The 15,064-nt window shown below is 42.2% G+C and overlaps 1 pseudogene; it reads left to right on the top strand.

The window, feature by feature from the left end:
• Window positions 1–14,206, top strand: part of LOC132418259 (protein Mdm4-like) — a 32,505-nt pseudogene extending 18,299 nt beyond the window's left edge.
• The last annotated feature ends 858 nt before the right edge of the window (window positions 14,207–15,064 follow it).

Below are 15,064 nucleotides of genomic sequence, written 5' to 3'. Positions count from 1 at the left end.
CTTTTCCAGCTGTAAATTTTAGGAAATCTAAATACAGATCAAGTATTTCCGGTGAAAATTTAGCATCTAAAATGAGATGTGTTACAAGTATAAAATACATACCAGATTTTGAAGACTTCATACAGAACAAAAGAAAGTATCTTAATAATTTCGAAAACACTGATTACATGTTGAGATGATATTCTGGATATATTAGGTTCAATAAAATATATCACTAAAGGGCTTCCCTGGTGGCGCAGTAGTTGAGAGTCCGCCTGCTGATGCAAGGGACACGGGTTTGTACCCCGGTCCGGGAAGATCCCACATGCCGCGGAGCAGCTGGGCCAGTGAGCCATGGTCGCTGAGCCTGCGCGTCCGGAGGCTGTGCCCCGCAACGGGAGAGGCTGCAGCAGTGAGAGGCCCGCGTACCGCAAAAAAAAAACAAAAAACAAAAAACAAAAAACAAAAAAACTATATATATATATATATATATATATATATATATATATATATATATATATCACTAAAATTAATTTCACTTATTTCGTGTTTTTTAATATGGCTAGTGGAAATTTTAAATTACACGTGTGACTTGTGTTATATTTCTATTGGGGGTTAGGAATATAGACCCTTGAGCCAAACAGCCTGGGTTGAGAACCCAGCTCTGTACCAAGAAACTGATTAACCTTGAGCAAGTTAGTTAACCTTTCTGGGTCACAGTTCTCCATCTGTAAATAGAGTACCTACCTCACAGGGCGGTTGGGAGGATTCAGTAAGTTCATCTGTATAATGTGCTGAGTTATAGCAAGCACTGAAACATAGCGAGCACTCAATAAATGCTAGCCATTATCATTACAGTAGGGCTGTTCATAGCCAAAGGATGTTCGGAGGTTCAACAGTGCCGAAGTGATTCACTGCCAAAGCAGAGAGGAAACAAGGAGGAAGGATCCTCACCGCTTTCTTCTCCTGCCCTCCGCCTTCCTGCTTAGTCTTTATGGGAAGCTGGCCAGCCAGTGAGCCCAGGCGAGGCCATCCACAGTGCTCAACTTCCCCAGGCACAGAGCAAGGCAGAGAGAGGTGGGGAATTGATCTAGCAGGGGAACTCGGGGGGTGGGGTGGGAGTGAGACAAAGGAAGAGAAGCAACACACCTCACTACTCCTGTAGCAACCAAAAGCTTAAAGCATCCTGCTTTCCAAGCTCTCAGCCCCACCTCTCTTACCCACCTTTGATTCTCAGAACAGCCATGTTTAGTGAGTTTCCCTTAGCCCCTCCCACCACCTATTTTCTAGGGGACTCGGCCTTGCCACGCCCAGAGCCTCTGAGCCATCACCTGTCCTGGACTCAGCCTTTTAGAGATGAGTCATGGACATAACGAGATGGACATTTTTTTTGCCTTATCACTGATTTCTTGCCTTTATTCTATAAAGGAAGTGGGCTGATCTTTGAAGGCAAAGAGCAGATATTCTCAATATTATGTACACCCCACTGCAGCCTGAACTGACTGATTGATGGTGATGATGAGAATGGTGATTAATGATTAATGACCTCAGAATTGTGTTTTGAGTGTTTTGGGTTTTTTTTCCCTAGAAGATTCTTCCCAGTGTTCCTAATATCTACCTTAGCCGGCCAAGTCACCATTTCCTGAAATAAATGAAGCTGGGATGGATCTCCTTTGCGCAGGGTGAACTGACCCCACTAGCCCTCTTCTCATGCTGGCCATATGGTCTCGCTTCTGCTTGGTTTTTCCGGGGCACATGTGCAGGGAATCCAATAATGGAATCCAGCCAGCCCCTGGGCTATGATGTAAATAGGAATCTTCTAGCACCCCGACACTCCCTGGGGAATCTCTCTAATTAATTAAGTTTAAAACACACTCACACGCAAGTACTCTCTCTCATGGTGTTAGGTGGCCTTAACACCACTCTATTTTGGGGGTGTGGCTCTGCTTTTAAGGATAGGGAGCACATGATTCTGTGACCCTGGTTACTGAAGTGCTCAATCTCATTAAGCTCCTAAAATCATCACCTACTCCTAGGATCTCCCGATGGGCTGTTTCCCCTGCCAATATTTATGCATTTTAGGCTATTTTGTTAGGTGCATACATGTTTAGAATTGTTTTATCTTTCTGAGGAATTGAATCCTTTCTAATGATCTAGTGACCCCTCCTAACCTTGATAATGCTTTTTATCTTAAAGTCTATATTCCCCAATGTAGCTTTCTTTGGGTTAGTAATTGCCTGGTGTGTCTTTTTTATCCTGTTACTTTCTGCCTTTCTGCATACTTATGACTTAAGTGTGGCTCTTGTAATGGACATATAGCTATATTTTTAAAAACCCTGTATCTGACAATTTGTTTTTTAACTGTCTAGTTTAATTCACTTGCATATTTGGTGAGTAATAGTTACTATTATATTTGGACTTGGCTTGCCATTTTCTAAGTTTTTATTTGTCCTGCTTTCCCTGTGATTCTTTTTCTTTCTCATTTCTTGCCATCTTTTGGATTGTTTGCGGCTTACTTTCTATTTGTTTCTTTATTTCATTGTTCCTTTTTACTTGTTTGGACTTTATAGACTCTTTTTTTTTATTCTCTTGGTGATTACTCTTGAAATTTTATCATGTATATTTAACTTACAAAGTCAAAAATTAAACAGCATTTTGACTTCCCTATAGAACAGGAATTGGCAAACTGTGGCCCAATGATCAAATCTGCCCATCACCTGTCTGTAAAAAAGGTTGATTGGAACACAACCACGTTCTTTCATTTTCATACTGTCTATGGCCACTTTGATGCTACAATGGCCGAGTTTCACAGTCATGACAAAGACTGTATGGTCTGCAAAACTTAGAATATTTTCTATCTGCCCTTTCACAGAAAAAATTTGCCAACCCCTGTTCTCTAATATTATTCCTAAGGATTTTAGGAGATCTTAACTTCCCTCTCCTGACTTGTATGTGATTACTGTCCAATAGTTTATTTTTGTCATTTTTTCTTAACTCTATAAATTCAACTTTAGTATTCCTTTTTTCCCAAATATTATTTGTTCATATATATACATTTTTACATGTTTGCTCATATGCATATATGTTTCTAAAGCTCACCATTCCTTTTTGCATCTCAGATCATCCTTCCAACATAATTTTCCTTCTTCCTGAAGTATAACTTTTAGATGTTCCTTTAGTGAAGATCTTTTGGTAGCAAATCCCTTGGTTTTCGTGTATTTGTAAGTATCTTAATTTTACCCTCCTTGAAATATGATTTTCTGAGCACATAAGTCTAAGCTGTAAGTTATTTTCTCTCAACAATTGGGAAATATTATTCTACTGTCCTCTGATTTGCATTGTTGTTCAAGGCAACTGTTAGTCTAATTGTCATTCCTTTGAGGATGATCCATCTTTTCTCTCTGGCCCCTTTTAAGATCTCTCAGCAGTTGGTGTTCCGCAGTTGAATTATGATGTGTTTAGGCACGAGTTTTCATTTTTTTTTAATATCCTTCTTGGTATAAGTTATGATTCCTATGTATGTGTTATTACATTTTTCATCTGTCTCGGAAGATTCATGACATTATCTCTTCAAATCAATCACTCTCTTTCTTCTTTCTCCCTCCCCCGGTCCCCGCCTTAGCTTGAAACTCTTTGACCTTTTCATTCTAGCCTCCAATCACTTAATCTCCCTTTCGTATTTTCCATCTCCTTCCCTCTCTGTGCTGCATTCTGGGTAATTTCTAATCCTCTCTTCAGCCGGATTTAATCTACTGTTTAACCAGTCCATTTGGGATTTTGTTTCAATAATTGTTTTTTTATTTATAGAAGCTCCATTTAAAAAATCTTCCTGTAGAGCACAGGGAACTATATTCAACATCCTGTAATAAACCATAATGGAAAAGAATCCGAAAAAGAATACGTATATACATGTATAACAATCACTTTGCTGTATACCAGAAACTAACACATTGTATATCAACTATACTTTAATTTTAAAAAATCTTTCTGATTATTTCTCCTAGCCTACTGTTGCCTGCTTATCTGTGTGATTGCATCTTTTATGTCTTTAAACACTTCATACATAGCTGTTCTGTAGTCTGTGTCTGAAATTTTTTGTATGTCCAGTCATGGTGGAGATCCAAATCTATCACATGTTGTTTATGCCACCTCTGGCTCATGGTGGCTTGCCTTAGCATGTTGTGAGCTTACTGCTTGATTTTAATCTGTGGGAGTCCTCTAGGTCTAAGGTGGGGAAGTTTTTTCCAAGGAGGATTTGCTTCAGCAGAAAGTTGAAGACACCTCTGATCTAAGACCACTTTGGCCACTGTGAGGCTCTTAGCTTAGTAAACGGGTCCCAGGATCAGCATGCCCACCTGAATGCTGGTCCATATCTCAGTATTCCTGTAAGTACTGCTATTGGTATCTACTCCCAGGGCACTTCCCCTCCACAACTACTGCTTGCAGTTTAAGGCTTCCTGCTCTGGTCTGGGTTTGGATTAGGTTTTGCTTGGTGGGTAGCTGTTGTGGAAGCCTTTGGGAATCTCTCCAATACCTGCAAGACCAGAAATGCCTTGAAGAGTGTTTTATACCCAGGACATAGCTGCTGTGCAGTGGGACAGTTCCTCAGAGCACTCCTTCTACCACCGACACACCCACCACCACCCCACCACCACCATATTGCTGGAAGGAGAAGGTTCACTGTTAAACTTTGAAACATACTGTTTTAGGGGGAAATTTGGTTTTTAAATGCCATTATTCAGGGACTTCCCTCGTGGCTCAGTGGTTAAGAATCTGCCTGCCAATGCAGGGGACACGGGTTCGAGCCCTGGTCCGGGAAGATCCCACATGGTGCGGAGCAACTAAGCCCGTGCGCCACAACTACTGAGCCCACGTGCCACAACTACTTAAGCCTGCGCGCCTAGAGCCCATGCTCCGCAAGGAGAGAAGCCACCGCCATGAGAAGCCCATGCACCGCAATGAAGAGTAGCCCCCGCTCGCCGCAACTAGAGAAAGCCGGCGTGCAGCAACGAAGATCCAATGCAGCCAAAAATAAATAAATAAATTTATTTAAAAAAATAAAAATAAATGCCATTATTCATTGTTTCACTTACTATGCCAAATATAAAATTAGCTGTCTTGGGCTTCCCTGGTGGCGCAGTGGTTGAGAGTCCGCCTGCCGATGCAGGGGACACGGGTTCGTGCCCCAGTCCGGGAGGATCCCACATGCCGCAGAGCGGCTGGGCCCGTGAGCTGTGGCTGCTGAGTCTGCGCGTCCGGAGCCTGTGCTCCGCAACGGGAGAGGCCACAGCAGTGAGAGGCCCGCGTAACCGCAAAAAAAAAAAAAAAAAAACCTAGCTGTCTTATTTAGTCACTAATTTCTCAGCCCTAATATTGAGAGTGGCTATAGGCCTCAAGATGCGTGCTTCTTGTGTACAAAGCTGATGTTTTTGCATATGGTACTTAAAGATAGATCCTGTACCATAAGTTCGTTTGCCTTTGCACTGATGATCTTGGCCACGAGGCTGGCATTCCACTTGCCTTAATCTCACATACACAGGGAAACTGTTGATATTTCAACACTACAGGAAGACATTATTTAGCCTTCATAGTTTGCTGTTTATTTACCAAATGCTTTACAATCCATGTTTTTGAGAAGTCACTTCTCAATGCCACTCAGAGAGAAAATCAGGCGGTCTTTGTGAGATGACTCAAACCTTCCAAACTTCTATCCCTTCCTCCTCTACACTTACCGAAAAAGTGACTCAACTAAAAATGGAAAATGGGCTGCCACATCCCTCTCTTTCCCGACACCTCTTCTTTCTGGATTAGGCATCAGGAAAGGGGGCTGATCCGACAAATGCGAAAACAAACCCTGGTACACTGACTTTTCTTTCTTTGAACCCCTGCTATGGCACAAGGGGGAAAACTTCGAATCCAGCCAGTATCAGTGCCGTCCACAAGTGCCCCTTTGCAGGGCTCCTTCCGTTACTGGGCAAACTACTCCTTGTATTCAAAGGTCTCCGCAGATACAGAGAGTATGCTGTCACAGAAAGGACAGGAAGCCTTTAAGCAGGTGAAGCCTTGGGAAAACTGGGTGGGAAAGTATGGGAAGCATTCCAACTGCTTTGAGAAGACTTGAGGTCCCTAAGACTATGGAGAGAAGAAGAGAAGTTCACATTTATTGAACTCCTGTTATGAACCTAGTACTTTTCTTTCTTTCTTGAATAAATTATGAAAAAAAAGTCAAAAATAACAGAGACTAAGGAGAATAACATCCATTTACCTGTCATCTATATTTAATAATTAACATTTTATCATACTTGTTTCATCTATTTTGTATTTAGAATTAGTATTAGAGACATAATAATATTTTACCCTTAAAAACTTTATCACGTCCTATATAATCACAATGCCATTATCACACCTAACAAAATTAACAATAATTCCCTAATATTATCTAACATTCATTCTATATTAAAAATTTCCTGTAATTGTCTACTAAATGTCTTTTGCAGCTGGTTGTTCAAACCAGGGTCCAATCAAGGCATTATATCTAACACTCTATTAACCCCGATGGTCCTAGTAGTTTTCATATCTTTTTATCTTTATAACAATCCTAAGAGGCAGTTATCATTATTTCCATTGTACAAATGCAAAAATGGAGGCTTGAGAAGTATTTAGCCCAAGATAACACTGTCAGTAAGTGTGCAGAGGACATTTCCTGCTTTTTTAGCTTCTCAGCATCAAAACCCCCTTCCTATTTTGAATGAGTTCTATTGCATCTTGGTGAGGGTACTCCTGGTGGCCCAGAGGTAGGCACATAAACTAGTTTGTCAAATTTGATGCCTTGGTCTAGGACTCTGAGCCTAGAACAGCACTGTCCAGTTAAACTTTCTGCAGTGATGGAAATGTCCTACATCTGCACTGTCCAATATGGTACCACTAGTCACATGTAGCACGGTTCTAGACAGAATGATGCCAAGCTGCAGGGACATTTGAGAAATTATACACAGCATCGATGGCAGCATTTAGAGTCGTGGTGTTGGCAGCTCTGAGGGTTGGGTTGATGGTGGTGTTCTAGAGAAATCACTTGCCCACTTTCAGAGCCTGACCTCCTACTCAGCTTTTCAAATATCTGAACCACCCGACAGCTATTCAGTAAATTCTCCTTTTGCTTAAATGTTCCAGAGTCAGCTTCTATTGTTTGAAGTCAAAAGCCCCTTGGCAGACACTGCTAGTTGTCACCCAATTCCTTTCTCTCCTTAGAACAGAATCTCCATTTTTATCTGGGTGCAAGTTTTAGCTACTTGTGGCTACATAACTAAGTTCTGATCTATGAGACAGAGGTGGATGTGTGTTATACAAATTCTGGAGAGTATCTTTAAATAGGATACACTTTTCTCCTCCCAGCTGGCTGGAATATGGATGTGATGGGTGGAGCTTGAGCAGCCATTTTTGGACCACAAAGTAGAAACCAAGTCTTAAGGATGGCAGAGCATCAAAATACAAGGAGCCTGTGACCCTGATTCTAGAGTTGCTACAGTAGACTTTATTGCTTACATTTATGTGAAAGAGAAAAACTTCTGTCTTGTTTATGTCACTGTTATTTTTTTTCTTTTTTGGCTGAACCTAATGCTACTGCTACTTTCCATCTGAACCTAATCCGAACTGATTAAAAACCCTGAGACAAGTGTGGCTGGTAGATCTAAATTTGAACCCACATCTGGGACAAAAAGTACGGGGAATAATTTAAACTTATTTTTCTCTAGGGCTATTCTCTACACACTGATTTTCATGTTTCTGTGGGCCAAGCCTATAGTTTGTAAGATTCATCCACTATCCTGCCTGTACACAGTGCTATTCTTTGATCCCATCAAGAGGGGCCCTATCCTTGGCCTTGACCATTAAAGAACCCCACTCTGGCTGGGCCCCTTCCCGCAGGATGTAGGAGGAGCCAGCAAGGTCAAAATCTTCTAGAACATGGTTTACGTGACAGGAACCTTGGAGTTCCCTGACCAGATGGCTCAATCCAGCTTCCAGAACCTGCATGGGCTTCTTCCCTGGGTTCTTCCTCCCAAAGGCAGATTGTGTAGCCAGTATGAATACCATACGCTAGAGGTAAGGCCATGGGGTAGCTGTTTGCAGGGACGTGCGAATAGAATTTAGGTGGAAACTCCAGCCCATTGGTCCATGTGCCCACAAGGCTCCTTATAGCAGGAGGTGGGGTCTATGAGGGAAGAGATGGGTGGGTGAGCTACAGGCTGGTGACCCAGGCTTCCTCTCCCCGTGCCATTACGGTCCAGCGCGGGACTCCAAGAAGTGCAATAACTTTAAATTCAAACCTGGTCTTCCAGGTCTTGCAAAGGTGTATTTCTCAAGGCAGGAGGACGGACATGTTTTGAATAACAGTTTATTAGCTTTATAACTCTTAAGTATTTAGATATATATTTGGGCATCCATTTGTACTCTGGTTTCAGGACTTACAAATATCAGCAGTGAGGATGCTTGTGTAAAAGCTTAAATACTACTTCCAACATCTGAAACAGCAAATAGCGCACAATCCCACGGCCTTCCTTCTGGGTTACTTGTTTTCCTTTCACTTCCTCTATGATTTTCTTGTTCTCTCCCTAAAGTTCCCCTCTGGTTGTGAGAAATCATTCGTAGGCTGGGACCTGGCTTTCTATTTCTTTCATGGCTCCCTGGCCCTTTAGCACAAAATGTTCTGGATATATTGGTTCTATGTCCAGTAAGTCTTAACACTGGATGTGCATCAGAAGTGTGAGGGGAATGCTTTAAAAATGTGGAATCCCTAGCCCCACCCTAGTAATTCTGATTCTGAAATCTGGGCAGGGGTTGAGGAATCTGTATTTTTTTTTAAGTTGTACAGATGATTCTGAAGTACAGCCGTGGCTGAGACATTCGATGCAACGACCCACTGACTTACTCCTGACTAGAGACCCATGTCCTCAGAGACAGAAGAACAAGGGGGAAGAGATGAGAATGGGGTGAATTCAGAAGCTGAACCCCTGAGCCTTCCAACCCCTCCTCCTTCCAAACTCTAGGCCACTGCATCTGCGTCACATTCCCACTGGCCTCTTAGGGTACGGGATGGTTCTCATTAGCACTTCCCATTGCTCAAAGTTTGATCATGCATTTCAAAATCAGGGTGGTAGCTGGTGGTTCTCAAATGGGTATCTGTACCTCCTTACAATTTTTTGAGGGTATACTTCTAATCTAGCACAGTAATTGGTGTATAGTGGATACTCATTTAATGTTTATCTAAGAAAAATTATTTTGTAATTTTTAATTTATTTTTTAATTGAAGTATAGGTGATTTACAATGTCGCATTAGTTTCTGGTGCACAGAAAAGTGATTCAGTTATATATATATATTTTTTTTCTTTTTCATATTCTTTTCCATTATGGTTTATTACAAGATATTAAATATAGTTCCCTGTGCTCTACAGTAGGTCCTTGTTGTTTATTTTATATATAGTGTTTTTTTAAATTGAAGTATAGTTAATTTACAATGTTGTGTCAGTTTCAGGTGTACAGCAAAGTGATATGTGTGTGTGTGTGTGTGTGTGTGTGTGTGTGTGTGTATTCTTTTTCAGATTCTTTTCCACTATAGGTTATTTCAAGATATTGCGTATAGTTCCCTGTGCTATACAGTAGGTCCTGGTTGGTTATCTATTTTATATATAGTAGTTTGTATCTGCTAATCCCAAACTCCTAATTTATCCCTCCCCCACCCCTTTCTCCTTGGGTAACCATAAGTTTATTTTCTATGTCTGTGCGCCTGTTTCTGTTTTGTAAATAATTTCATTTGTGTCATATTTTATATTCCACATATAAGTGATATCATATGGTATTTGTCTTTGTCTGACTTACTTCACTTAATATAATAATCTCTAGGTCTGCCCATGTTGCTGCAAATGGCATTATTTCATTCTTTTTTATGGCTGAGTAGTATTCCATTGTGTATATATGGACCACATCTTCTTTATCCATTCCTCTGTCAATGGACATTTAGGTTGCTTCCATCTCTTGGCTATTGGGAACAGTGCTGCTACGAACAATGGCGTGCGTGTATTATCTAAGAAAAAGTCTTGACCTGAGTTCAAGGAGCACTGCATTTGGTTTGAGGAAAACATTAAGATCACTGGGGTTTTATATTTAGACCCCTTCAAAGAAGCAGACTAAGTGTTCTTTTTAGTTTTATAAAACTGCAGACAAATGAACTTATTAGTAGCCAAATACTAGATTTTAAAAATACAAATCACCTTAAGGAAATACCCATCAACCCTTCCTGGTTATCTTTCATGGACATTTTAACCAAGACTTCTGACACTCACATTTTAATATTCCCATTATTTAAAACACAGTCAGATACAATAATAGGCAATCACAACCTACTTGAAGCCCTTAATGCGTCTTTCACTCTACACCGTCTTTTAAGAGAAAGGTAAGTTCTTTTAGAAAACACATAACAAAGCTGAAACCCAACAAACGTTTAGATAGCACAAAACAAAACTTCAGAGCTGGGGGCCAGAGGTCCCGAAGAATTTTTCTAAGGAAAAATCTTTGAGATGAACGGTCTCCATTGGTTTGCTGCCCAGCGTTTTTTCATTGGAGCTGCTATTGCACAAGATTGCAACAATAGCTTGATCTTTGTCTTGATCTCTGTTATTTTTGGCCCCAATAGGTTGAGATTATTTTCAATAACTACGCTGGAAACAGCTCTGTCAGTCCCCTCTTTGTTTCACGCCACAGATCTTGACTGAAAATAGTACAATAGCTTCATTAGGAGCTATAAAAGGCTCCATGCCAGGAATCCTTGGGAAGCCACAATAGAAAGATACCAAGGCTGTTTAGGAGGATGAAATAAGAACAACTATCTACCAACGGGTCCGTTCAAGATGCTTTTCTTCCTTTGCTGGAACAAGCAAGTGACTGAGCCTCACCATTTGGGGTCTGCTTCTTGCAATAGCTTCACTGACCCCACAAAGCACCAAGCAGGAGTTTCTGGGGCTTACCTGGGGGTTATCAGACTCGATGCTTCATTTAAGACACACTGAGAGATGAGCGCCACTGCTAGGTTCCCTTGAAGAAAAATGTTCAATTGAAACAACCCCATTGCCAGTGTTTCTCAGAATAAAAGGAGCCTCTGCTAAGTGAGATAATTGTAGAGTATCATCTCCTCCACTCTGCTTTTTGCCAGAAATTTCTATTAACTTAGCAACATTCAGAGCCTTGTCAGAATTCCATATTTACAGTCCACAGACTTAATTGGGACCATACAGAGAGAATGGCAAGCACGGTCTAAGTTTCCCAGGGGCTTGGGATTATTGAAAAGAGTCACACGGTATGGGATGCAACTGAGGGGGCCCAACAGGGGGACGCAGGGGACTCAAAAGCAACATCTACAGCAGCATAGGGTATCTTGGTCTGTTTGACTTTTCCTCATGTGAGAATTTTTTTTAATTTAGAACCTTAAGCCAGAAAAAAATCTTTAGGACGATCCTCCCAGTTATTTTTTGTTTGTTTTTTTCTAATAAAATGACTGAGACCCAGAGACATATAGCAGCTAGATGTGAGACACAAGGTCACACAACTGGGTTGCGGCTGACTCATGCCTATTTGTTCATTCTCAACTATTAGAATATTTTTGGTAGCTAATGGTGAAAGCAGAAAAGGTCTGAGTGAATGAGAGCTAGCTACTCCACTGCAGCCTCAGGACAAGGTTATGAAGAAAGCAATTCTCAAACCATATTCTATTGCCTTGCATGAGAGGTTTACTCAAAAATAGACACGACCACCACAACATAGCATGACAGGGATTATGTTCTCATTACAGCCAGCATCAGGCAATAAGAAATCCTCCTAACCAATGGTTGGGCAAGGGCCCACTTAGGGTTCAATTCTTGGGGGCCATCCCTAAGGGTACGAGCTATAGATGTCACTAGGCTCTTCTACCTGGTTCATGCAAGAGTAGAGAGTATTGCAAAAATATATGGGCAGGGCCACATATCTTGAATTCATGTGATTTCACCAGTGAGAGGTCATTCATCATGCTAATTAACAAGTCCTTCATTTCACAGAAAAACCCTCTTTGTGACATTTGCTATGCTCATTAGCAAAACCCGGGTGATCTCAATAGCGGAAATGCATATAGTCGCAGCCTCTGGACGAGGGCCCCTCTGCTTAGAATGCCCGCAGACCAGCCCTGGGGTGTTCATCCTTGATTCACATCTGGGTTATTGCTTAACCTAAATTTGAGGCACACAGTGTCACTCATAACTGGCGAGGAATTTTAACGTGAATCTCAGACATTATAACAAACTGCTTCATGGTGAAATAAGAATTCGAACCCAGGTCTTCTGATTCCATTCCAAAATCCTTTCCAAAGGGCCACATGCCTCTCTTCTAATAAAAAAAAATCAGCAAGTTTGCTAAACATATGCTAGAAAAGATGTCAAAAGAGCAAATCATGCATTCCCATGAAACTGGGATTCTTTGAAACTGGTTCTGAGGAACCTAGACTGGTGTGCCCTACAACTTCTACAAAGGAACATGTTTTGGAGCTGCGTGAGAACCCACCTTCTGAGTCCCATGGAGCCGTCAGAAGACGCAGGGGGTGATCTCTCAGTATCGCAGCGCAGGGGACTCTACGGAAAATTCTGTCTCGCTCACAGGGTGATTTTGCCTTCTGGCTTGTCTGAGTGGACCTCTGGGGTGTAGCAAGATGTACCCATAAGAGGCACTGAAGAAATACTTGTTAAGTTGTACTGAAAATCCTGCCGGTTCCCAGGGAGCCTGAGCGGGGGGATTTTGGGAATGTCCGTGGGGCACTGATTTAGGCTTAGAACTGTTTGTTTTGAATCCTCCTCTAAGATTTTGCATAATCCTGTGATTCTGGCCCTTGGCTGCATGTTAGATCATGTGAGTAGGTTGTAAAGACTCTCAGTGCCTAGTTCTACCCTAGAGCAATCAGATCAGAATCTCTGGGGTTGGGGTCCAGGCATTAGTATTTTCTTAAAGGTTTCTGGATGATTTGAATGTGCAGCCAGGGTTGAGACCCGATTGTCTAATTCAGTGCTTCTCAAACTGTGGGTGCAAGCCCCCTGGGGATCGCGTCAGCATGCAGATCCTGAGATTCTGCACTTCTAAGAACCTCACAGGTGAGGACGATGCAGATGTACGGCGGACCATACTCTGAGCGGCAAGGATCTAACCTCTCACCCCTCAAACCTTCTGAGAGCAAAACCACTAAAGCAAAATCTGAGATGGGCCAAAATAATCCAACTCAACCCCGTCATTTATCCTTCTGGAGAATGTGTGGAATCAGCTTCAATGTGACTACAAAGCAAATAAAATGATTAAACACCTAAACATTTTGTAAAAACTGAACTTTGATTTCCCACGGATTTGCCTTAAACGCTTAGAATATTTTCCAAATCACAAGGTAGCATGGCTCTACTTCCCAAAAGCTAACCATCTAATGTACCAAAAAAAAACCCATCTCTGCATTCCCTATTTATTATGCCCTTCGTATTTACTGATTGTCTCGTATGTCACTGCCTCCGTAGTTAGCCTGTGAGAGCATGATACCCGTGTCTGCGGTTCTTTTCACAGCTCTAGTTTAAGCCAATTCATTGCAGGATCCAGGGAGGGACTGGAGGAAGCTGCGTCACAAACAGCCAGCTGGTCTGCAAACAGTGTAGGTGGCTGGCTAGGATAGGGCAATCTTTAAATGTAAACAAAGGAGGAGGCCGGGGCTCACTGAGTGGCCTTTTCGCTACACCTGCACAAGCAGACAGCGACTGACATCAGCTGCAGCCGCCTGAATCTGAAGGACGAGCGAGAGAATTTCGCCAACTCAGAAAGAACGGAAAAGCCAAGCCACTACCCACAGAGCCCAAGGTGCGCGCCTGTGAATTATGTTATCAGCTGCACAGCAGGACTGCGGAAAGCACTAACTATGAACAATATATAAATTACAGGGGTCATTCAATGAGCAGATCAAGTGCAATTAAAATGCAAAAGACTTTTCTTTTTACCTGACTCAGAAAAAAATTTTTGTGACACAAGGGTGTCTCAAATTGTCCAGTAGAGCAGGGGTGGGGGGAGGGAGAGAGGTGTGTGTGTGTGTGTGAACCTGATTACTGAACTCAAAAGGGCTAATGTGCAATTTGTGTTCTTTTTATGTAGATTAAATGCACTGACTGCAGCTTGTACCGCTTAGATACTCAGCAGGGAGTCAAAAGCCTGGGTATCAGTCAACCACAGCCAGCAGCTAAAGCATGGGGCCAAATCTGTTATTGTGCCTTGGATGAGACACTTAATCTAATCTAATGGGAGCAAACCGCCCTGGACAAATAAAAGGGCATTACCAGCAGCACGGTAGCTGTAATGTTAAGAAGAAGCACCAAATATTTTTTGTGATAACATAATTAATGACTTCTCCAGTCTCCTGTTTGCTCTTTAAAAATTCTGCCTTCCAGCTCACAGTGGCTTGTCTCACAGCCACCCCACGGAGAGCCTCAGGATGTACATAACAGGAGGCAGCAGTCTGCCTTCTCACCCTCTCGGGAAGCCATGTGTCCTAGGTATGCCGCAATCAGAAAAAATGTATATTTTTCCCCTGGAGCCACATCTATACCCTCAAGCAGTGTGAAAACATCATTGGGTTTTGATGAATTTGCCTTATTAAAGCAAACAAGAGCGAGGCAGATTGGCCAGGATGCCTGAGGTGGGGCATGAGATGCTACGCTTCCAGCAAGCTCCCAGGTGATGCCAGTGCTGCTGGCGTGATGGCCTCTCCTCCCAAAGTGAGGGATCTCAGACACCAAGGCAGAAGTCCCAACACCCTCTGGGACCTACGCTCAGCAGTCACACAACTCACACTTCTGCCATTTTCTAATGGTCACACCTTCCAACCGTGAGTTCACTGCGGGAGAAGACTACACAAGGGTGTGAATACCAAAAGGCAAGACTCATTGTGGGTCATCTTGGAGGCTGGTGACCACACCAAATAAGCCAAGGCGCCCTATTCCTTCTGCAAAACACAAAGACTGAGGTCCATGGCTCACTGAATGCTTAC

This window comes from Delphinus delphis, chromosome X (assembly GCF_949987515.2).
Source record: "Delphinus delphis chromosome X, mDelDel1.2, whole genome shotgun sequence".
NCBI classification, from domain to species: Eukaryota; Metazoa; Chordata; class Mammalia; order Artiodactyla; family Delphinidae; genus Delphinus; species Delphinus delphis.
This window is presented reverse-complemented; position numbering and strand designations above follow the sequence as displayed.